We start from the raw sequence: 24,994 nt of genomic DNA, 5'->3' as shown, positions 1-24,994 counted from the left end.
TTTTCTTTATTATGAGATATAAACGAACACGTTATGGTCTTTAAATGGATATTATGTAGTTGATGTCATTTTTTCGCTAAGTATCTAGTTAACTCATATGCATTTAAATTAAAGCCTAATGAAACAATTATTTTATCTCGGCGTCTTCTGTGACATAACATAAGAAATAAAGATTAATATCTTCTAAACATTTGGATTTGCATGGTATATAAAAAGTGTAACTGTTTACTGTAAATTATTATGTAATTGTTTAAATACTAAGATTGCATTTATCTCAGACAATAACATGTTGACTGTCCCTTTGGTATCTTTCGTCCCTCTTTTGTCCCGTGTTGCCTGTGTTGTATATGTTTTAACATCAGGTTGGCTTTTATCTTGACTCTAAGTAGCTTATTATTTCAAGAAAGTCTATGAGGAGAAGCTCCCAGAGCGCCTGTGGATACCCCTAGTATTGTGTTGGGTTCGCGTTGCTCGGTCTTTGGTTTAATTACCAGTATATTTTAAACTGCTGTTTGTCTTTTTGTCGTTTTTCAAAGTATTTTGCAGTGACGCATGCAGGTAAGGTTGCAGCGGTTGGAACCCCCTTTAAACGATTAATGCATTCGCATAGGTACATAGCGTTTGAAAATCCCTTTTTAATGGTTTTATTTTGGTTCTTAGCAGTAGAAAACAAAATATGATAACACTGTCTATTTATTTCAAACACATTTTTTATTCATTTAGATGAAGTACGTTTTGTTATTTCTGTGCATATTTTGGATTGGTTGTTCTTGTAAAAATATCCCTTGTTATTATGAACCAAACAATGAGCTAGAGTGTATAGAGTTCATCAAGTTCCCTGAGGAGCAGTATGGGTGTAGCTATACCAATAAGTCGCTTGTCTTTATTGGTTCTTCAAAACTTATAGGAGAGGAACTTTGGATACAAGTACAAAAAGTAAGAATTTTAGTTTAAATTTGATATTTTAAAAATAAGTTTTGATGAAACAATGTTTTTATTTAACTGCATATTACAATAGTGTTTTAAAAGTTGTGCAGCAGTGATCTACAATGTATATCAATATTTCAAAACATCTATTATATTTAACACCAAATGGACACAAATAGATAAAAATGGAAGATATGTGAATATATTAAAGTTTAAAATAATACCGTCCAAATAAAAAACATATCACATACATAGTTTTTTTTAGTAATGTGTAACGAGCGATAATATACCCATACATTCACACCCATTCTGATAACCCATCAACCCAATGTGACGTCATGTGATCGTGATTGACAGCCTCGGTGTGTAAGTACATAGGTAATATATGGAAAAAAGGTTGAAACAATTTTCTTTTTCATACCGGCCCGTGTATCATCCTCGACCCATATCAGCCTTTTAACTAACCCCTCGGGTTGATATCCGTACGTGTATTAATCTGTATGTATAGCCTTTGAAGATTAGATTTACAAAAAAAAACAAATAATAAATCTGATATAAGTTTATTTTCGGTAATGACCGCACCGTTCTTAATCTGTAGCTAGTTTGTTTTTGTTTGTTTATAGAACCAAGAAACGTTTTATGTCAGAAGACAGGACGGAGCATGCAAGGACAAGTGTTGTGGTATGTTATCCTTGTAAAAACTACTATTTTGTTTTTCTAATTTAATGTTCCTTCTTCGCTTTGAATAGTGGTCTTTTCTGTGTGTTCAAACACTTTATTTATAGTATTTAGTAACAGAAAAAGCATTTTAGTATCGTTAGAAACTAAACAGGCACTTGGCGTTGCTAAGGAAATTGATATGAAATTGACATCGTCGTCATAGGTAAAATAACGATAAACAGATTATCATTGATCATCTCAACGAGATTGCTTTTCTCGCTTGCGCCGGGACGCTATTTTTCCTATGACGACGATGTCAATGTCATGTCAATTTCCTTAGCAACGCCACGTGCCTCCTTAGATTCTAACGGTACTTTGCCATCTCAAGCGAGTAGCATGATATGGAAAAATGATCACAAAAAAGATCAAAGGAAAAATGCACAAAATAGCGATAATGAGTAATATTCATGTACCATAAGGCAAAAAAAAAATTAAATAATAGCTAGGATTATAGTACACGTTTATTTGTTATTTATAACACAACCATAACAAATAGAATGAAAACCATCATGCTGCAGTGATATGTAACATTATCAGACATTGATAGAAACAAACGAGATTGACAGCTTTTTGGGTTTAGTTCATATAGAAATTAAACATTAAAACTTCATATTTTTATAATACCAAACCCCAAAAAGGAAGAAGTTCATGACATTTGATTTGACAAAAACAAACGCTCGATAATAATTATTTACAGTACAAATGAAAAGCAACTGTCATGTATAACCTAGGAAAGTATGCAACTACATAATAGGTTTAACATGGTTTTATAGCAAGCATAACATCCCACTTTATGGTTTGGCTTCCATTATTCCAAGGAGTTTAACTGTCATGTCATTTCATTTTTTGTTTAAACTATGAGTACATTTTGTAAAAAAATTTGCAGATACATTTAAACGAGTTGGTAAGTACATATATATGATAGTTTCTAAAAACAATGTCAAGTTCAAAAATAGAACTGGGTGTTCCTTTTTTTAAATGAGGTTCGTGTCGCTATTTATTTGTTTGTTTAGCTTTTGGTCAAACAACAAGCCATTGTTTAGATTTCCTTTTCATTTGAACCGATGTATACAAGTTTTGTTTTTGAAAGAAACTGTTTTACATTACGACACTACACATCCCACTTATAGACTTCATGGTGCATTGGCTAACGTTCAGTTTTCATGTGATAAGGTTCATTTAAAGATATTATAAGCAATAGGTTTTCATATTCATTAAGCTTGAAGTAGGTGGGGGAGGTTTTTTTTAAATTTTCGACGTTATCTAACGAGTTATTTTTGCACAATATTTTTTTACTAAATTAGGGATCAGAATATTTCTTTAGAAAAAAAAACATACCCTTTTTTTTAAATTAAATGGCCCTCTCTCTGGCCAGTTTTTGTAATCGCAATTCCTCTAAAACCACACAACAGAATTTTACTAAACTTTTTTTTTTCTGATAACAAGGACTTACCTTGTGGATATGCAGTAAATTATTAGTCAATTGTTTTTTTTCTAAGTTTTATGTCCATTTGAACTTAAAAATATGTCCTGATTGCCCTATTGCAACAATTTGACATCGAAACTTCCCTGAATTCACACAAGAGAATATAATTAAACTCTTAGTTTCATCAAACTTTGTAGAAAATTTGAACTCGCTATGTAGATGTGTATTTCATCAGCTAACTTTTGAGCAGTAACGAGTCGAAACTTAACAGTGTTTTTGCGTTTTAATTATGATTGCTTTATTATATTGTCAAGTTTCTTTGCACATAGAAAACTATGATATGTTTTTGGCATAGTGACAATGCCCGGGCATATTGTTATCCTTTCCTGTCTATACAGTTTAAAGGAACATGACATTAATTGCATGATTTTTATAGAAAACATAAGAAAATTTAGTAAGTAGTTTGCTCGATATATTTGAGAAAAAAAATGTATCTTGAAAATAACGGCAGGTTGGCTGGTTGTATTAACAATAGCTCCCGCCCGCAATACATAAAAGTAGGAAGACGTGGCATGACTTCCAATAAGTCAACTATCTTCCAAAGTTCACGAAACTAATGTGTGCGATTATAAGCCTATATGATTAGCTAGTACGAGAGCAGCACATATAAATGATTCCACTAGTTGAAACTGATAAGGAAACATTTGAAGTCGTGAATGTTTGTGTTGTTGTTCTATCCTTATCCAACCCTCTCTAACATTCAAAGGAAAACATTGTATTACGTAAAACCAACTGTGTTTGAAATATTTGATTTTAAAGTTGAAATTTGTTTTATAATAGTATAGCAAAACACCGAACTTTAAGTTAACTAAAAATTGGGAAGTCCATTAAAACTCATAAAACCTAACGTTATCAACTAAATGAACAGACAAAAACGGACTACTTTTTACTTTATTTTTCTTAGATAAGTAAAATGTTACTGTTTAATTAATGTAATGTTATTGATGATAATTGAACAACGGTATACCACAGATGCCTTTAGTTGACACCCCTTAATGTCAAGAAGGAGGTTGCATATTAAAACTTTTTTCATATTTTCATGTTGACAGATCGTTCTCACCATCATGAAGATCGTAAGTATCGACGGTGTTCTTTTTATTTGTGTTATCATTCCAGTATTACATAGCTGTGAGTTGTAAATGACTAGTACACTTGTAATGCTTCACATATTAAATTGTTCTATTTAACTTACTGTCGTTGAAACATCATATAAATTTGAAACTGGGAACTTATCATTATTCATGTTTAAAAAAATTTAAGTTCAAACATTACAATGAAATGCACCACTGCATATCATAGATAATTTCTCTTTACAAAGTGTTTTGGAAAAAGGGGGTCCGTTAACCTTGATTTTGGCAAAAACGGTTAACAACAAATGCGAACATTCTGATAACAGTTAACACAGTGCGTTGAAAACAGTTAACACAGTGCGTTGAAAACAGTTAACAGTTTAAATGTATCTCAGATAACAGTTAACAACACCTTAAAAAGGCTAAACAGGTTAGCATAAAAAGGTATTGCCCCCTTCAAATGACGTTTATGATCTTAGATTATGCGTTTAAGAGTTAAAATTATCAAGTTTTTTTTTGTTATTATGAACAAAATATCAAACATAAGGAGGGAAATGTGTAACATACTTCTATTAAGATATCTTTTGCATGGCTATCAAGCGTATTTGACGTACTAATATTCTTCGCATATTTGTCACATAATTTATCCCGAAATTATTTATCAAAATAAGTGCCCGTGAAAAATCAGTAAGAAGAAAGAAACTGGTAACTGTTTTGCATTCACGAGCAATGAAAAGTTCGACGATTAATCCCCCATATTACCACCCAAATGTAACAGGATACCATAAGAAACTATAAGGATACCATCAGAATTTAACAGGATACCATCAGAATCTAACAAAATACCATCAGAAACTAACAGAATACCATCAGAAACTAACAGGATACCATCATAAACTAACAGAATACTAACAGAAACTTGCATAATACCATCAAAAACGTACAGTTCACAGGCAGTGGGAACGTTCATTCATCTTCTGATTGAAAGCTTAATATTTTGTACTGTTAAATTCTTGAACCTTTACAATGAATCGTACAAATATATTACAAAATTACAAATGTAAAAAATCTTTACATTATACTTATGGAAGCGTTTAAAGAAATTTATAATTCGTTGAAATGCAAATGTTATTTGTATTTTCAATCCCTGCATCGAGTGGGGATCGTGTTCTTTTGTGTGTTTTTAATTGACTGTTTGTTAAGTGTAGTTTGATTGTCCCCCTGGTATTTTTCGTCCCTCTTATAAGACGCGTTTGCTTATATGTTTAAAGGAGTAGGTCCAGTACGACCCCTTTTTGGCCCCAAAATATAGCAGTTTTACAAAATTGTTAAAATGTATACTTTTATTTATCTATTGGACAGTAGAATGCTTCTGCTACATAAGTATGGGCTGTTTTTGACATTACGATGTACTTATATCGAGTATTAGAACCATTAAGTCATGCTACATTACTGAAATCTTTACAATTCTAGCATTTTGGTTAAATTTTAGACGGTTTCCGTATAAAACAAAAGTGGCCGCATTCGTGTTCATCCAAAATATTTAAACGTAAGTTGTATTTCATGATAATACATAACTAATATAAAGGTTGAGGATGAAAACGGATGCGGACACTTTCATTTTTGACAAACACCATCTTAAAAGTGACATTTTTCAGCATATTTGGTAGATTTTTCATATTTAAGCTTGATTCGGAGCGGTTCTTTAATGACTAAATTAGTAAAAATCTTTCACAAAAATTAAGTGGATCAAATAAAATACACACTTAAGTGTTTAAAAAGTGGTCAACATCTTTTGTCAGATGAACCTGAAATGTGAGGCCAAAATCGGTCCTTACCGGACCTACTCCTTTGATTTAGATTTCTGGTTGCCACCTTTTGTACCTTTTCGATCATTCTCTAAGTAAAATTTTGCGTTCTAATTATATAATCAAAATGTGATTCGTTTACTTCAAACACGCCTATATTTATTGTCAAGTGTCACAGTGTCAATTTGACCAATTTAACATATAACGCAAAAACAGCATCCATTATAGTTAACAATTATCACAACCCTGTCTTAAATGCACTATAAAATCGGACGTTGATAGGAGGTAATTTTTATATTTAGTCACAACAACATACATGTAATGTATATTAGGCATTTTTTTCTATGTGGACCCAATAACAGATACTTCTTCAAATGTTTACAACCGTTTCCATTGAATATGTAGGTGAAGAGGAAGGACTCCTACGGGTGCGGGAGTTCCTCGCTACATTGAAGACCCTTTGGTGGCCTTCGGCTGTTGTCTGATTTATGATCGGGTTGTTGTCGCTCTGATTAATTCGGAATTTCCTTTCTCAATTTTAAAGCTTATATCTGTGGTGGGCTTGCTTGCTAGCTGAACTGTAAAGTCATTATAAGGTACGATATACTACTATCCTATCGAAGTAGTCTAGTCCTACAGAAAGATAGATAGGTTATCTGCCGGACTAGTCCACTCTTAAAGTATGGTAGCTTACTTATTATGATAATGACTTCACGATACAGCTAGCAAACAAGCAAACCAAATATTTTACCTTAATCAACACACTCATTGAAATCGGCTGTAAAATGCTCGTTTCTCCTGTCGTTCATTGTCAGATTGTACCAGCCAACCTTGTGTTAATGGTGGAACATGTCAGAATGAGGAACACGATTTTGTGTGTACCTGTAAACCAGGCTTTTATGGTACTCATTGTCACCACCACGGTAAGTGTTCTAACATAAGAAACATGCGACCAGTTTGTCCATAATTTTACTTAAAGCATAGGTCTATACCACATGGATATAACAAAAACTTCGAACTCCAAGATCACTCAAACATTCTATAAAAACGAACAACATCAAACTATCAGAACTAGGAAAAACGAACTCCTTTTTACTATATTTGTCTTATATACGTAAATTGTTATGCTGTTTGATTTAAGGAATATGATTTTGTCTATGTATGACTTCAATTTCAAGTGTACGGTTAAGTATTTAATTATTCTCATTTTCTTGTTTACAGAAACTTATCAGTCCTATTCTATATCGCAACAGTCCCATTCTATATCGCATCAAGTAGATGGTAAGTGTCCAAGTTTGTTTTTTTGCTTGTTTTTTTAATTGGCAGTTCAGTGTTACAATAATATTGGACTACATTAGTAATGCTTCGAATACTTAATTGTTTTATTTGAAAAACTGTCGTCCACTAATCATAAAAAGGGCACTGGTCCTTTTCATAGTCATGTTTAAAGAAATAAAACTAAAACAATACAAACTTCTCTTTACATCTTTTTTTAACATGTTTCAGCGCATTTAATATAGCTGTTATGTTCTTTGATCACGGGTTTAAGAATAAAAACTTTACAATATTTTTTGTTACAACATTACATTATGAACATAATAACGGACATGTGTGGCTTGCTTCGAACAATAAATCTCGTGTCTTAAAGTAGACAGTTACACATAAAATCGTTTTTTATATTTTCTTTTTTACAGTTCATCTTCACTCTTATGTAAATCGTAAGTGTCGAGAATTTTTTCTTCTGTCATTTGAGTTTTCAAATCAGTATTACATTCCAGCTAGTTGTAAAATAATCTTGGACTACATTACTTTTTTTTGCCAATCATATTAAATTGTTTATCTGGCTAACTGTTGATACCACATCACAGAACGAACGCTCATTATTCATTTTCTAAGAAGTAAAAACTCGAAATTTACAATTAAATGCAGTACATATCATTTATACTTCTCTTTATAAAATTGGTTATGGCGAATTCAGTATAACTTTTATGTTTTTTTAACAGGAGTTTTTAAGTTGAAACTACAATAACCAGTTGTTTTTGTTCTAAATGAAAAAAAATAAAATATTTTTAAATTGTTATTTGGATGGAGAGTTGTCTCATTGGCACTCACACCACATCTTCCTATATCAAATTAAAACGTTGCACTGAAAATGTACAAACGTTTGAAGTAATTTATAATTCGTTAAAGTGTAAATTAATTTGTAAACTTCAACCCCTGTTTTGGATGGGTATCGTGCTGCTTTATTTTAGTTATCGGTGTACTGATATCAAAACTGTTGTATGTCTTGTAGATGTTTTGCCTACTTGTTGTTGGTTTATATTTGATTTGGATTTCTGGCTTCCCCTTTTTGTACATTCCCCTTTTTAAGTATATGTTTAGCATTCAAATCATTTAATCAAAATGGTGAATTAGAACCCTGCTCGTGCCGGTGCACATGACTCCAATCTTAATTGACTAGGATTTTCAATTTTCTTGTCGAAGGTCGGTGGGTTTCTCCGTGCACTACGGCTTCCTCCGCCAATAAAAACTGCCCAAATGTGTGGCTTAAAAGTGGCGTTAAAACACACCAAAAAAAATGTAATCAAAATGTTATTCGTTTACTGCAAACTCGTTCATGATTCTAAGTAACTAAAGTAATGAGTTGTCAATTTTAGCAGTTTAAACAATAACGCAAGCACATAAGACATCATAGTGTTAAAATCATCATCACATCCTGTCTTAAACGCACTTTAAAATCAGACATTGATTGGAGGTAGCTGTCCACTATTTTATATTAAGACCTAGCAAAAACGTGATCTATATTCTGAATTGTGTCGTCTTCGGAATTCAAAACCGATACTTCTTTAAATGTTTAAAATGCAAGTTTTTCCTGTCGTTTATTGTCAGATTGTACCAGCCATCCGTGTGCTAATGGTGGAATATGCCATAATGAGGAACACGATTTCATTTGTTCCTGTCCAGCACATTATTATGGAACTCATTGTCAAAACTATGGTAAGTCTTTTACGGTGGCTCATTCCAATAAGGACACTAGATACATAAAAAAGTGGGTCTATTATACATGTATGAGTTTAGAATAAAAGATTTTTTATTTTTAATAAAATTGAGAAAGTAAATGGGACATATTTCAAAGATACAACAACACGACCAGGATTAGAAAACAGTCGAGAACCACCGATGTGCTTAAATAAAGCGAAAAAATAAATAAATAAATTTGTTTCAATACTCCACGGTAACTAAAAAATGGAAACTCAATGAAAGTGAACAAAACCAAACGTTATCAACAAAGAGAACAAGGGAAAACAGAATACGTTCTACTATATTGTTCCTATATTCGCGAATTATAATATTGTTTAAATTAAAAATGGGTGTTTTCCCTTTTTCAATTTCAAGAGAATATGTACATATAGAGGTGTTGAATGATGTATTTTCTTGTTTTCAGCTGTTCACCATTATCATGTAGATCGTAAGTCACGTCTTTTCTTCTCATTTGAATTATCAGTTCAGTAGTGCAATCCTGCTAGTTGTAAAACATCTTGCATAACACTTATAGTAGCACTCAAATATTAGAAAATAACATTAAAATTAAACCCCAAAATGTTTAATCATCTTCTTTTCCTGGCTTTCTAATTCATAAAGGTCATTAAGCTAACTGTGTGCGTCATCCAAGTGTATATGTAAGCAGTATCTTCCATAGATTTTATTTTCAAAAGTTTTATGACACATTCCCTCCCCCAAATTGGTCCAAACTAGCATTGCAATGCCATTGATTTAAACATTTATTGAAACTGTTGACATTAATCTACCAAATGTCTTCAACCAAAAATTTAATCACAAAATTCGTGCAACAAAAAGTTTGATAAAATTTTACAATTATTGCCGGACCCATGTCTGATATAGATATGAAAATACGAACTGTCATACAGAAAACATGCCATAATACATACATTACACAATGTTCATGTTCATATAAACCCATCTTTTGTTGCACACTAGCTGTCATATTTGACAAATCCACAGGAGCCAAAATGCGAAACTACATACCTTATTGTGATGTGATACCTATAATTGCTGTACAGTTTACATTGTTTATTGGCATACTGTGGTTACGCATCGTGAAATAGGTGTGCGGTTGCATATGATATAATGATATATTTTTTACTTCATTTGATTTTTTGTCTCATTGTCAATCATACCTGATATACTTATCATTATACTTGCTTTTCTCATAAACAGGAAATGACTAACAAATTACAACGAAATGAATTACATACCATACTCAGTAATCTCTACTTACAAAAGTTTTCATTATAACGTTAATGGTCTATGATTACGAATTTAAAAATTAAAAATATCAGTAGTTGTGTCACAGTTTTGCAATTTGGACATAATTACTGACATGTGTGGCATACTTCTATAAACAAATTTTATTTTTGTCCTGGATTTCATGTGGATTTGATATCCTCAATTTTATTTACATCTTTGTCGCACAGAGTGTATCAAGTTAACTGTCCGTGCAGAAGCAGTGTATAAGGTTGAAAACTGCAGTATATTCAGAATCAATGATAAGTTGGAAGACAAAGCATCGATGTTCCATTCTTGTTTCGGGATGCTTGTAGTAATTTGAGAACCGTTGTATGTCTTTCAAACGTTTTAGCCAATCTTTTGTCTGTTGATATTGTATTTTGGTTTTCTGTTTTTTTCTTTTTATACCTTCCCTCTCTTTTTTTAGTATACAATCCATATTCTTATCATTTTTTTAAATCAAAATGGTATTCGTTTACTGCAAATCCATTCATGTTTCTTGTCAAATAATTAAGTCTCACCTTGGGTCAATTTTTACAAAATAACGCAAAATTAGCATACTTTATAGTTAATGAATATCACATTCTTGTCTTAAATTATATAAAAGATAGACGAAAGATACGAGAGGGACAGCCAAACTCATAAATCGAAAACAAACTGACAACGCCAAGGCTAAAACTAAAAAAGACGAACAGACAAACAATAGTACACATGACACAACATAGAAAACTAAAGAATAAGCAAAACGAACCCCTTTAAAAAATAGGGATGATCTCAGGTGCTCAGGAAGGGTAAGCAGATCCTGCTCTACATGTGGCACCCGTCGTGTTATAAGAATCGGGCGTTAAACACAGCAAAATGCACGAGATCTTTACGCAGCATTTTATTTTTTCTATAGATTTAATTATTGATACTTCTTAGTTTTTCTTGTCGTTCATTCTCAGACTGTGCTAGCCAACCGTGTCATAATGGTGGAACATGCCAAAATAAGGAACATGGTTTTGTGTGTATCTGTCCACCTGGCTTTAAAGGAACTCACTGTAATGAAAGTAAGTGATCTAATGCTAAACAAAAGTAAAATCACACAAATACTGAACTCCTAGGAAAATTCAAAACGGAGTATCTCTAATAAAATGGCAAACTCGAGCGATAAAACACATCAGACGAATGGACAACAACTGTCCTATTTCTGACTTGGTACAGTCCATTTCAAAGATATGGACGCCCAGTTAACATTTATAGGTAAATTTTACAAAATCGTCGGCTTTTATTGCATGTATGGCTTAATTCAACATTTCCAAATTAACTTATGTCATAACTATGACTATTGCTTACGCATACACATGTGTGATGTTTCCTAATGACAATAAATAATATTATTCGACCACTAGATTTGATATATTTAACCTATGTTTTCTGTTTTGTTTGTTCTGCTGCTTGAATAAAGTAGAAGGAAATTTTTCATGTGTTGATTTGAACAAATCTATAGACGAATAACACAGTGGAAAATTCAAACTTATTCCAAGTTATTCGTCAAAAACAAACGGATTAGTTTTATACCATGAAAAGAAACTAAAAAAAATACGAATTACAACACAGAAAATCAAAGACTTAACAACATGAATTCCACCAAACACAGAGGGAGGGTAAGCAGATCCTGCTCTTTATTAAGCACTCCTTTTGTTGGTCACGTAAGTACAACTGGTCACATTCATGGAAAAGAGGACGCGATTGTGGTTACAACAGTTCAATTCTATTCGTTGTTTTCTTTGAATTAGATACTAAGTATTTCATAACGATAAACCAACTTGACATGGTGTCCGTTAGGAAAACCTACAAATCTGACAGGAACAGCAAGTAAATTGTGATGACTAATGATAAACAGTTAGTCCTGAACTATCGCACAAACATTGTTAACTTTAAAGCTTTCAAATATCTTATAATAATTATAACTTATCTTAAGGTTTTTTAAATCATATTAATCTCATCATGATCTTAAAAACAGGAATAAGATAAACAAAACAATGTACAATCAAATAAATAACCTAAATCCGCGATAAAATTCATACAAAAATCATTTACGGTTTTCATTCCTATATTTTTCGCCCAAAATGACTTTAAAAATGTACTTTCAAGTTTTGGATTGCGGATGTCACCATGGAAAGTGTTTTCGAAGTGCCTCTCATCGGAACCACTGTAAATGTGACGCCGGATATACTGGAGCACTATGTGAAACCGGTAAGATCAGTATTTATTATATCATTTTATAGGGTTAGTGTTTTGTGTAAATATTTTTTGTTTCTATTTTACCTGAATACGCTACAAATGTATTTAAAATGTACATATAGTTTCATAGTTTTAGTTATATAAGCTATAGATTAGGTTTTCGTTTTGTTTCGAATATTCTACTCATCGAGTTTGCAACTGACGGGAACATTTGTGTATGCTCAACACATTTAGTTCCAATTTCAGTGATTACTTAACCTTATTCAAAAAAACGAATTATAACCTTTATACAAAATATATATCGATAAATTAGTTGTTCTTTACTAAAAGTGTATATTCGAATAGCAGAAAAAGTCCGTTAATGATATTGAATAAAACCAAAAATTTGTTTAAAATAGATAAAGTTATAGTACAATTAAGACTTAGGTAATAAAATATTAACAAATTGCTTCAAAAAAGGGATGCAGGTACAAAAATGTATATTGGAATGAAACAAGTTGAAACATTTTAAAGTCAGATTAGAATTCAAATGTTATATACTCTTCTTATTCAATATCAATCATATATCTTCACTAATTTAATATGTTTGTTTTATATTACAGTAATAAATCGTAAGTAAAGCTACAAAACAACTAGATGTTATCGCTTTTTAAATAGAAACTGACAGATATTTAGGCGAAATATTGAGATCATTGAACCCTGCTAATATATAAACCTTTTGCATACTTAAATTATTTTACAATTTGCGCCTAAGTGTTCGTCATATTCTTTCAAGCTATTTTGATTACCTGATAGATTAAAATAACAGTGGTGGTTACATGTGTGAACTTTCTGTAGAACAAAGCACGTTTTGACTCTTTAGTGTTTTTTTTGTGACCTGTGAATTTCCCATTGGTTTTCTTTCACTTTGCCTGTCGTGTTATCCGTTTATAACAGGCGGGTTCCTTTTGTCAACTTACCTACTTGGTTTTTGTCAATTTTTATTGTTGTTTCCCCTAACATAATCACTATCGAATACTTAATGAGTATGATATCTCTGTTAAAACACTTTAAAGTAATTAGTGGCCTTTTCAACACTGTAATATCGACAAGTGAGTGAATTCAATATTTAACAAAGTATCTTCTCTAAATCTCTTTACTCACCCTCCTTTTTACATAAGATTAAAAAGAAGCTTTTGTATACCTTAATATGCAAAATGCATTGGAATATACTAGTATACTATATGTAGCAATCAATGTGCATACAACATGTATACAAAAGGAAAGTAATGCTATTATGAAAATTAAGGTGACGGCAAAATATATCTACAGTCATACCTTTATTTAAGATCAAACGATATTTTGTTATTATGATTTGTTCACCTATATAACTTGAATATTTGAAAGTGAATTAGAAGTTGACTGCAGATTAAAAGTACCATTAATTTTTTAATTTGAGTTTGATAAGAAGTACACAATGTTAAACTTAAAAGTCAAATTTGGTCACGTTTCTAAAAGATAATGGTAGTAAAGAGTGTTAATCAGGTTGATTGTTGTACAATATCATAAAGTAACAACTAATAATGTCATAAATAATATTTATAATGAAAAAAAAAAATGTTTCAAGTTTTTCTAAAGTTGTACCCTCGAGCCTTCTTAATTAAGGATGTGCAATTATGAAGAGATCAAATAACATAGAAGTTGACAATTATAGGTCACGGTACGGCCGTCAACAGTGATCAAATTTAATACCGTATATAGACAGATATAAAAGGCCCTGAAATGCCGACTGTGACATTTTCAGTACTCTGCTTCATGTTTATCTAATTAAAAAAGTCTGTATCACTGATGTAGAATTAATTAATAAATATAAGAAGATGTGATATGAGTGCCAATGAGACAACTCTTTATCCATGCTACTATTTGTAAAAGTAAACAACATTCAGGTAGTTAAGGGGTATAGAATAATAATGACAAAATTTTCTTATACTTTGCTAAAATGAAGATTTTACAATGCTTTAAAAACTATAAAGTATGGATCGTTGTGCTATTGTTCAAGGTATGGATCGTTCAAAATTGCTAGCATCTCTTAGTTTGTTCATGAAAAACACATTTTTGTGCCTAAATAGAAACCTATGATACACAATTTTGAAAATAAAATAGGTGAAGATAGGTTCTATAATCTTTTTTATGAAAATAAAAATAACAAATGGTGTCACCGAACTTGTTTTCTTGCTAGAAGTAAAAAAACGAAAAATTCAAAATATCTGCAGTATAAGTTTGTACTAAAAAGTTATCTCCCCTGAAATGGCTTATTTGTAAAAAAAAATTCGATAACGCAATGAATACCTGAGTCGTCTTTTTGTATATAATTATTGTAAACAATAGATTTCAAATTTGTCTCCAATTTTTATAGATTTTGACAAAGTGCTAGACCGTTTATTTACTGTGATTGTTCAATTTAAAATGGCGCTATACTCATAAACTACCTTATACAAAGCCAGTTTAGGTCGTTAAAACATTCATTTATTGTAACTGCCATTAATCAAATTATTAAATGCCCAATAAGGCGTAACCCAGGGTCAATCGTGCAAGGGCTGTATAGCCAGTCAAGGTCGTTGAAAACTTTCATTTGTTCGACTACCTTAATATTACATGAAAAATGTTAAGGGGAAAAAAGTAAAAATGGACCGATATGACCAAGCATGAACGGGTGTATGACCGAAACGACATAAGGTTGAACGGATTAATGACGGAAACGTCTCATAAGTACGGCACAATACCAATGTCCAGTACGTTGTAAGTATAGTTGTTGAAGATCATAGGGAAATGCAAACCTTTTTTTGAAGTCGAAAACAACTGAAAATGCCATTGCGAAAAACGACGAAAGACAAAAATACCGGTAGGACACCAAATTTAAAAAAAATCAAATTAACAAAAGTCGAAGGTGTGTATGTTTACTGTTAATAGAATGTTGAAATTGACAATACTTTAATATTAGCAAAAATAGTCTAGGCCAGATTTAACAAAACATTTGAAACTGAAATCTGAAACTTTCTGTGTGGCATATTGATAAAAACAAAATGGGGAAAAATGAAATCCAAAATCGATTTTCGCATTGTTTTACAAAGTCCTAAGCATGTAACAATTTTCAAAAATATAGTTATACTGGTGTGTTCTTGTGATGTGAACATTCTATTTAGAAGTATTGGACCCTTTGAAAATCTGTTAGTGTACGTTCAAAACTTAAATATATATATATTTGTAAAGTCGATTTTTTTTGGTATAATTTTCTATAAAATTTAGGTAAAAGTCGTCTTATGTTTTGTGCATGTATTTGCAGTCTTTTCTATTTATACATTATTCAATGTTAACATTAAAAGCAGGTCCGTTAAATGTTATTTTAAAAATCTTTGCTGAATATCAAAACGTTCATTTGGAATATTTTCCTTGAACTTCCGTGACCTTGCCGCATATATGTATATATACAGATAATAAGCCTGTTTCAGAGAGAAAAACAACCAATAGAAAAACAGTTGAAGTCAGTTCTTCAGAAATATTTTCGTTTAGCAAACATTTGAAATAATTTTACACAAAGCTTTTCTGCTGTAGTCGTCGTTAGCTATCAAAAAGGGAAATGGTAACATTAAATGGAAGTTTTGATTTTATCAATTTTTACTATTTACCAGATCCTTTTCTCGTGAATTATTGATTGGTAAGGCCCTTTGCTAAAACGGAACAAGCAATGAAAAGACCCAGTATTTAGTCTTTTTCAAGGGAGGTAATATTATGTCACTTGTTTTAACCGTGGTGACAAATGACATAAATTATATCTTTCTAATGTGATGAATACTGTAGTAAATATAAGGGTTGAGTATCCTTAAATCAAATAATAGATAAAGGTACACATAGTTGTAGACGATATAAAATTAAAAATAACATTTGTATTCATATATTTTACCATAGACTGTCATGATTCACCCTGTGCACATGGTTTATGTTCAAATCAAGCCACTGGCTTCAGTTGTTCTTGTTATCGTGGGTATACCGGTTTGACGTGTAATACTAGTAAGTATTCATCGTAATGTGTGTTATAATCAATCTATTGACATACATTATTCGATTGGATTATTTGACAGATCTAAATAAATGCATAAATTAATAAGTATAAAAAAAAAGAAGATGTGAAATGATTGCCAATGAGACAACTGTCCACAAGAGACCAAAAATGACACAGACATTAACAACTATAGGTCACCGTACGACCGTCAACAATGAGCAAAGCCCATACAGATAGTCGGCTGTAAAAGGTCCCGATATGACAATTTAAAGCAATTCAAACGAGAAAACTAACGGCCTTGTGTATAGGTTATAAGATTTATTTAGAATCAGTATAGTGAACAAATAAGGACATAATATAGGCTCAACTAAGCTGTTCACCAACCAAATGGAGTTGTTCAAAAACTTGAGAGATCATTGGATGAAATTATGTTCTGAGATAGGAAAAAAGTAAGAAATCGTGGTAATTTGTAGCTATATTGAAAATAACACATAAATAGCTAAACGATATGTAAATGTGTTTACATCTGAAAGGCACCGACTCAGTAAATCCTTCTAAGAAATTGAAGCAAAGTTTAAATCAACAAATGATTAAATAAAAAGTTTACCAATAAATCGTTTAAATGCGTTTGATTGAAATGTTAATCGGTACGTTGAAAACCAATTTACATATTCCATGTTTCGTTTAGAAATAAATGGTAAGTAACAGTTCTTATATTCAATAATATGCATTGTCCATTCTTATTTCTTTCTATATTTAGAATTCATATCTGACAAATAAATATAGTACTAGACAAAATCTATGTTGTAATAAGAGGTTATAAAACCTTGTTATTTCACTTTTTAATTAACATTAATTTATGGTGTACAAGTAGACAATACAACAATCTGATTGAGAGAAAACGGAAACAATTGTTCATACCACCAGAATTTTGATGAGACGTAAAACATCTGTTATATTTGTACATATTTGATATAGGAGAATTAAGATTTTCTTTGTTGATTAAATCAAAATTACATGATCGTTACAAGTAGCCAGTTAATTTGTAGTTATGGGATATTTGTTTTATTTCTTTTATTGCAGTTGATCGTAAGTATCAACCTTATTTCTTTATCAAGACATTAATAACTGTCAATTTTTTTTAAATATTGATACTTAACACGCTGATTACATTTGTTGCTTGTAACTCCTGCCATATACATATACATCACATTTTGATGGTCATTGAGTTGACTTGGCTCTTTGTTTTTTCCTTTAAATTATCAAGGGTACAAATCTCACTGTATACAAATTGATTTAAATTGACGTTAAAACAGTTTAATAACGACAAAATACAATTGGCTTCGTCTTTGCAACTATTAACCTAGTTTGAATATATATGTTTACGACATCAAGGATTATATTAAGTGTAGGTGTTTACGTTTTTAATTTTCATTAGTTTATACATTTTTTGTAGGTTTGAAGAACCTGCATGCATAATTTAGAAATTAATATGGCGTTCATTATCTTTAAACTAGTATATATTTGTTTAGGGGCTAGCTGAGGGACACCTCTGGGTGCGGGAATTTCTCGTTACATTGAAGACCTGTTGGTGACCTTCTGCTGTTGTTTTTTCTATGGTCGGTTTGTTGCCTCTTTGATACATTCCCCATTTCCATTTTCAATTTTATGCTGATGCGAAAACAGCTTGCAAAACTAGAATAATTGCCTTTCAGTATGTAAAATTTGTTTTCAAGAGAATTTGTTGCTTTTGAATTTAATATTGAATCTTTTTTTGTTGTTGCGTAGATTGCAGTATCAATCGTTGTGTTCATGGAAGCTGTACAAACTCTTTAAATGGATATACATGTCAATGTGACAGAGGTTATACTGGAAGTACATGTAGCATAGGTATTATTGGCCTTAGTGATCATGTTAAGTAAATCAAATTTCGTACATTTCTTATGTTATATTCAGATGATATTTGTATAGATTGGATATTAAAGAATTATGATTTTTTTTTTGGATTTATAATTTCTGACGAAAAATATTTTGACTATTTTTTAACAAGTATTAGTTTTTTATTTACGAAGCCTATAACACATCTGATCATTAGACAAAACAATATCAATGTTTTCTCAATTTTTCTGAATGAGTGCCATAAACGGTAATGTTAAACAATTGAAAGTAATGTTTAGAAACAATTAGAATACATATGAATAATCGTAATGAGTGATATTATTTAACATAAATTTGATGTAATAAGAATGTTAAAACTTTCCCTGAGTGATTAGTGGAATGTAACATGGAACATAAGCATGATAAGATAAACTTAGACTCCTTAAGGATATTGTAAAAAGTCATTATTTCAAATAGATATTAAATGATGTTGTTAAAGGAAAATAATTCTTTGTTGATGAAATTTTATTGACATTTTCAAATCGGCATTTATTTGGAAGTCTATGATATTTGTTTTATTTCAGCTATTGTCATTGATCGTAAGTATCAACATATTAGAATCTGCTCACCCTTCCGGTGCAAACAATATTCCCCTTAGATTTTGGTAGGGTTCGTTTTGCTTTGTCTGTAGTTTTCTATGTTATGTCTTGTGTACTTTTATCTGTCTGTTTGTCTCTTTATTTTTTAGCCATGGCGTTGTCGGTTTATTTTCAATCTATGAGTTTGAATGTCTCTGTGGTATCTTTCGCCTCTCCTCTATTATACTTAATATTAATGCCAGAATAACTGTCATATTCTTCTGTAATTCTGTTATGAAAAGGGGGGCTAGGGGGGTTGAATTAAACCTATAATAGATACATTTTGTATATACGCCAGACGCTCGTTTCGTCTACAAGACTCATCAGTGACGTTCGAATCCACCAAAAAGTTCAAAAGGCCAAATAAAGTAAAAAGTTGAAGAGCATTGTGTACCAAAATTTCTAAAAGTTTTGGCAAAAACAGCTAAGATAATCTATGAAAATGTGCTTTTATAATTGCTTCGAGCTAAATTGTCGTGTTTATATGTATTACACTGTTTTCTCTTTTATTTGTGTAACATAATTGGTTAATTCTTTCTTTTGTACAGTTTATTCGTGTAATTTCGATATATAATTGTTTTTCTTTCTATATCTTTTTAAATATTTTGTTCCGTACGCGAAAGAACAAATACAAACATTTAATTATAGATGTGTTTTTTAAATTATCCAACGCATTGAATGATAGTTGTCTCTTTGGCTATCATATCACATCTCCTTATTTTAATAAATTTACGATTAACTGTGAAAGTGACTTATGCCGTGTTCACACTAAACGCCATGAACAGTAAACATGTTAACAATAAGCTCGATGTAATGTGCACAGGTTTCACATTAAATTTGTTCACATCTATACACCTTGTTCTATTACCTGTACATAAGATTTGTTCACACTTCTAAACTATATGTCATTCAAATGTTCATTACGCTGTTACATGTAAAGACCAGAATGAACAATTTTCCGGACAACATTTCTAGGGGTGTAACGGGGTTTTATTCCTTGAAAAATATTCTGATCCCCAATTTGATAAAAAAAAAAAATATAATGGTCAAACAGATGTTAAAAAGGTATTAAGATTTTCCTCATACATTATAGTGTTAAATATTGAAAAAAATATATATTTGATGGCTGGCTTAAACTAAGGACTGAATAAACCCCTTCGCGCGAATAAAAAAAATCTGACTCAGAAAAAATAGCAAAGATAAATGCAACAGTAGTATACCGCTGTTCAAAACTCATAAATCCATGGACAAAAAAACAAAATCGGGGTGATAAACTAAAACTGAGGGAAACGCATTAAATATAAGAGAACAACGACAGAACATTAAAATGTAACACACAGAGAAACGGACTAAGCATTAGACAAAATCCTACGAGAATAACGAATATAACATCAAAACCAAATACATGAATTTGGGATAGATAAGTACCGTGACACGTCTTATAGGAATATTTGAATTCACACTCAAAAATAAGAGAAAACAAACGACACAACGGAAACACAACGTTAAACACACGCAGAAACGAACTATAACAAAAAATGGTCATATTCCTGACTTGGTACAGGAAATTTTAAAAGGAAAAAATGGTGGGTTGAACCCGGTTTTATGGCATGCCATAACACTCCCCTTGAAGTCAAGTGCTTGCTCCTTTATGAAAGTATTGAGCTGTTACGAATCACTTCATTTCTATCTTTCCTGTTTATTTCAAATGACATTTCTTCTCCATGGAGTATTTGCAAAAAAAGGATGTGTATAATGTGGGTTTTTTTTCATTTCTTAGTGTATTTTAACAGATATGAGACACCACTACACAAAGAACAAACAATTTAACACACACTTTTTTTCAATATGCATTTATGAGGGAATCGTTGATTGAGTAAAGACTAGTGGCAAATATTTTTGTGTACGGCTAGTCGATTCGGGAAGACCATTTAAAATGAATTATGATTTCGGCAATGAAGATGCTTTGATTCCTGATAAGGGATTTATAAAGCTTCTTAAAAAAAAAATTAAAACAAAGAAATATGCCAATATAAAAAAAAAAGATGTGGTATTATTGCATAGAGACGACTCCCACAAGAGACCAAAATGACACATAAATTAAGAACTATAGCTCATTGTATGACTTTCAACAATGAGCAAAGACCATACATGCAACGCATAGTCAGCTATAAATGGCCCCGAAATGACAATGTCAAACCTTATCAAACGAGAAACTGGGGGCCTAATTTTAGACAAATATTTCTGTAAAGAAATTTATTAATAATTGTTCTGAAAAACAATTTCATTCCAAAAACGTTTTTCCTATGGTAAAATTCATGTTCTAAATACCTAATTTTGTGAACAATTAACCCACACAAGATCTATATTAACTATCGACTGCATGTAGACAAAACATGATTTAAACTACATTTAAACATTGAGTTTTATCAATGGGAACGTTACCGAGTTTTGGTCAATGTTAACACGGCCTTAGTGGTCATTAATCATATCACTTTATTTTGGTTTACTATTTTTCATTGAATTTCATGGGTAAAGGATAACCACAAATTTAAATCTTCAATGAAATGCAAGTTATGCAAAGGCTTATACGAAGACTTTTGCAAAACCATGAAATCAGATATCCACAAAAATACAATTATTCATTAATCCACGAAAATTGGTACCCACGAAAATAAATGAATTCACAGTATAATTTATTCATTGGAGATTGTGTCACTGATCCTTGTAAACATGGACTATGTATCAACTCTCATTCACCCTTTAACTGTGTTTCCTATGCAAGTATTTTTCATTTATTGTAGATTGTGTATCTGATCCCTGTAAACATGGACTATGTATCAACTCTCATTCACCCTTTAGCTGTGTTTCCTATGCCAGTTTTTTTTTATTTATTGTAGATTGTGTATCTGATCCCTGTAAACCTGGGCTATGTATCAACTCTCGTTCACCCTTTAGCTGTGTTTCCTATGCCAGTTTTTTTTTATTTATTGTAGATTGTGTATCTGATCCCTGTAAACATGGACTATGTATCAACTCTCATTCAACCTTTAGCTGTGTTTGCTATGCTAGTATACTTTATTCATTGTAGATTGTGTCACTGATTCCTGTAAACATGGACTTTGCATCAACTCTCATTCAACCTTTAGCTGTGTTTGCTATGTTAGTATACTTTATTCATGGTAGATTGTGTCACTGATCCCTGTAAACATGGACTATGTATCAACTCTCATTCAACCTTTAGCTGTGTTTCCTATGTTAGTATACTTTATTCATTGTAGATTGTGTCGCTAATCCCTGTAAACATGGACTTTGTATCAACTCACATTCAACCTTTAGCTGTGTTTGCTATGCCAGTATACTTTATTCATTGTAGATTGTGTCACTGATCCCTGTAAACATGGACTATGTATCAACTCTCATTCAACCTTTAGCTGTGTTTGCTATGCCAGTATACTTTATTCATTGTAAATTGTGTCACTGATTCCTGTAAACATGGACTATGTATCAACTCTCATTCAACCTTTAGCTGTGTTTGCTATGCTAGTATACTTTATTCATTATAGATTGTGTCACTGATTCCTGTAAACCTGGACTTTGTATCAACTCACATTCAAACTTTAGCTGTGTTTTCTATGCCAGTTTACTTTATTCATTGTAGATTGTGTCACTGATTCCTGTAAACCTGGACTATGTATCAACTCACATTCAAACTTTAGCTGTGTTTTCTATGCCAGTTTACTTTATTCATTATAGATTGTGTCACTGATTCCTGTAAACCTGGACTTTGTATCAACTCACATTCAACCTTTAGCTGTGTTTGCTATGCCAGTTTACTTTATTCATTGTAGATTGTGTCACTGATCCCTGTAAACATGGACTTTGTATCAACTCTCATTCAACCTTTAGCTGTGTTTTCTATGCCAGTATACTTTATTCATTGTAGATTGTGTCACTGATTCCTGTAAACCTGGACTTTGTATCAACTCTCATTCAACCTTTAGCTGTGTTTTCTATGCCAGTATACTTTATTCATTGTAGATTGTGTCACTGATTCCTGTAAACCTGGACTTTGTATCAACTCTCATTCAACCTTTAGCTGTGTTTGCTATGCTAGTATACTTTATTCATTGTAGATTGTGTCGCTAATCCCTGTAAACATGGACTTTGTATCAACTCTCATTCAACCTTTAGCTGTGTTTGCTATGTTAGTATACTTTATTCATTATAGATTGTGTCACTGATTCCTGTAAACATGGACTTTGTATCAACTCTCATTCAACCTTTAGCTGTGTTTGCTATGTTAGTATACTTCATTCATTGTAGATTGTGTCGCTAATCCCTGTAAACATGGACTTTGTATCAACTCTCATTCAACCTTTAGCTGTGTTTGCTATGTTAGTATACTTTATTCATTGTAGATTGTGTCACTGATTCCTGTAAACATGGACTTTGTATCAACTCTCATTCAACCTTTAGCTGTGTTTGCTATGTTAGTATACTTCATTCATTGTAGATTGTGTCGCTAATCCCTGTAAACATGGACTTTGTATCAACTCTCATTCAACCTTTAGCTGTGTTTGCTATGTTAGTATACTTTATTCATTGTAGATTGTGTCACTGATTCCTGTAAACATGGACTTTGTATCAACTCTCATTCAACCTTTAGCTGTGTTTGCTATGGTAGTATACTTTATTCATTGTAGATTGTGTCACTGATTCCTGTAAACATGGACTTTGTATCAACGCTCATTCAACCTTTAGCTGTGTTTGCTATGCTAGTATACTTTATTCATTATAGATTGTGTCGCTGATTCCTGTAAACATGGACTTTGTATCAACTCTCATTCAACCTTTAGCTGTGTTTTCTATGCCAGTATACTTTATTCATTGTAGATTGTGTCACTGATTCCTGTAAACATGGACTTTGTATCAACGCTCATTCAACCTTTAGCTGTGTTTGCTATGCTAGTATACTTTATTCATTATAGATTGTGTCGCTGATTCCTGTAAACCTGGACTTTGTATCAACTCTCGTTCAACCTTTAGCTGTGTTTGCTATGCTAGTATACTTTATTCATTGTAGATTGTGTCACTGATTCCTGTAAACATGGACTTTGTATCAACTCTCGTTCAACCTTTAGCTGTGTTTGCTATGCCAGTATACTTTATTCATTATAGATTGTGTCACAGATTCATGTAAACATGGACTATGCATCAACTCTCATTCAACCTTTAGCTGTGTTTGCTATGCCAGTATACTTTATTCATTGTAGATTGTGTCACTGATTCCTGTAAACATGGACTTTGTATCAACTCTCGTTCAACTTTTAGCTGTGTTTGCTATGCTAGTATACTTTATTCATTGTAGATTGTGTCACTGATTCCTGTAAACATGGACTTTGTATCAACGCTCATTCAACCTTTAGCTGTGTTTGCTATGCTAGTATACTTTATTCATTATAGATTGTGTCGCTGATTCCTGTAAACCTGGACTTTGTATCAACTCTCGTTCAACCTTTAGCTGTGTTTGCTATGTTAGTATACTTTATTCATTGTAGATTGTGTCGCTAATCCCTGTAAACATGGACTATGTATCAACTCTCATTCAACCTTTAGCTGTGTTTCCTATGCCAGTTTTTTTTATTCATTGTAGATTGTGTCGCTAATCCCTGTAAACATGGACTTTGTATCAACTCTCATTCAACCTTTAGCTGTGTTTGCTATGCTAGTATACTTTATTCATTGTAGATTGTGTCGCTGATCCCTGTAAACATGGACTTTGTATCAACTCTCATTCAACCTTTAGCTGTGTTTGCTATGCTAGTATACTTTATTCATTGTAGATTGTGTCACTGATTCCTGTAAACCTGGACTTTGTATCAACTCACATT

At 31.8% G+C, this 24,994-nt stretch overlaps 3 long non-coding RNA genes across 3 annotated transcripts; all 3 read left to right on the top strand.

Moving 5' to 3' along the window:
- Positions 1-729: 729 nt before the first annotated feature.
- Positions 730-2,551, top strand: LOC134693115 (uncharacterized). The gene is made up of 3 exons (XR_010102337.1): positions 730-936; positions 1,551-1,608; positions 2,534-2,551. It is a non-coding gene; the product is annotated as an uncharacterized LOC134693115 (long non-coding RNA).
- Positions 2,552-8,899: 6,348 nt separating this feature from the next.
- On the top strand, positions 8,900-12,557 carry LOC134692047 (uncharacterized). The gene is made up of 4 exons (XR_010102213.1): positions 8,900-9,008; positions 9,457-9,480; positions 11,264-11,368; positions 12,456-12,557. It is a non-coding gene; the product is annotated as an uncharacterized LOC134692047 (long non-coding RNA).
- Positions 12,558-18,354: 5,797 nt separating this feature from the next.
- On the top strand, positions 18,355-21,977 carry LOC134692045 (uncharacterized). Its single transcript, XR_010102212.1, has 3 exons — positions 18,355-18,474; positions 19,047-19,061; positions 21,905-21,977. It is a non-coding gene; the product is annotated as an uncharacterized LOC134692045 (long non-coding RNA).
- The last annotated feature ends 3,017 nt before the right edge of the window (positions 21,978-24,994 follow it).

Source organism: Mytilus trossulus, chromosome 12 (genome assembly GCF_036588685.1).
Source record: "Mytilus trossulus isolate FHL-02 chromosome 12, PNRI_Mtr1.1.1.hap1, whole genome shotgun sequence".
Taxonomy (NCBI): Eukaryota; Metazoa; Mollusca; class Bivalvia; order Mytilida; family Mytilidae; genus Mytilus; species Mytilus trossulus.
This window is presented reverse-complemented; position numbering and strand designations above follow the sequence as displayed.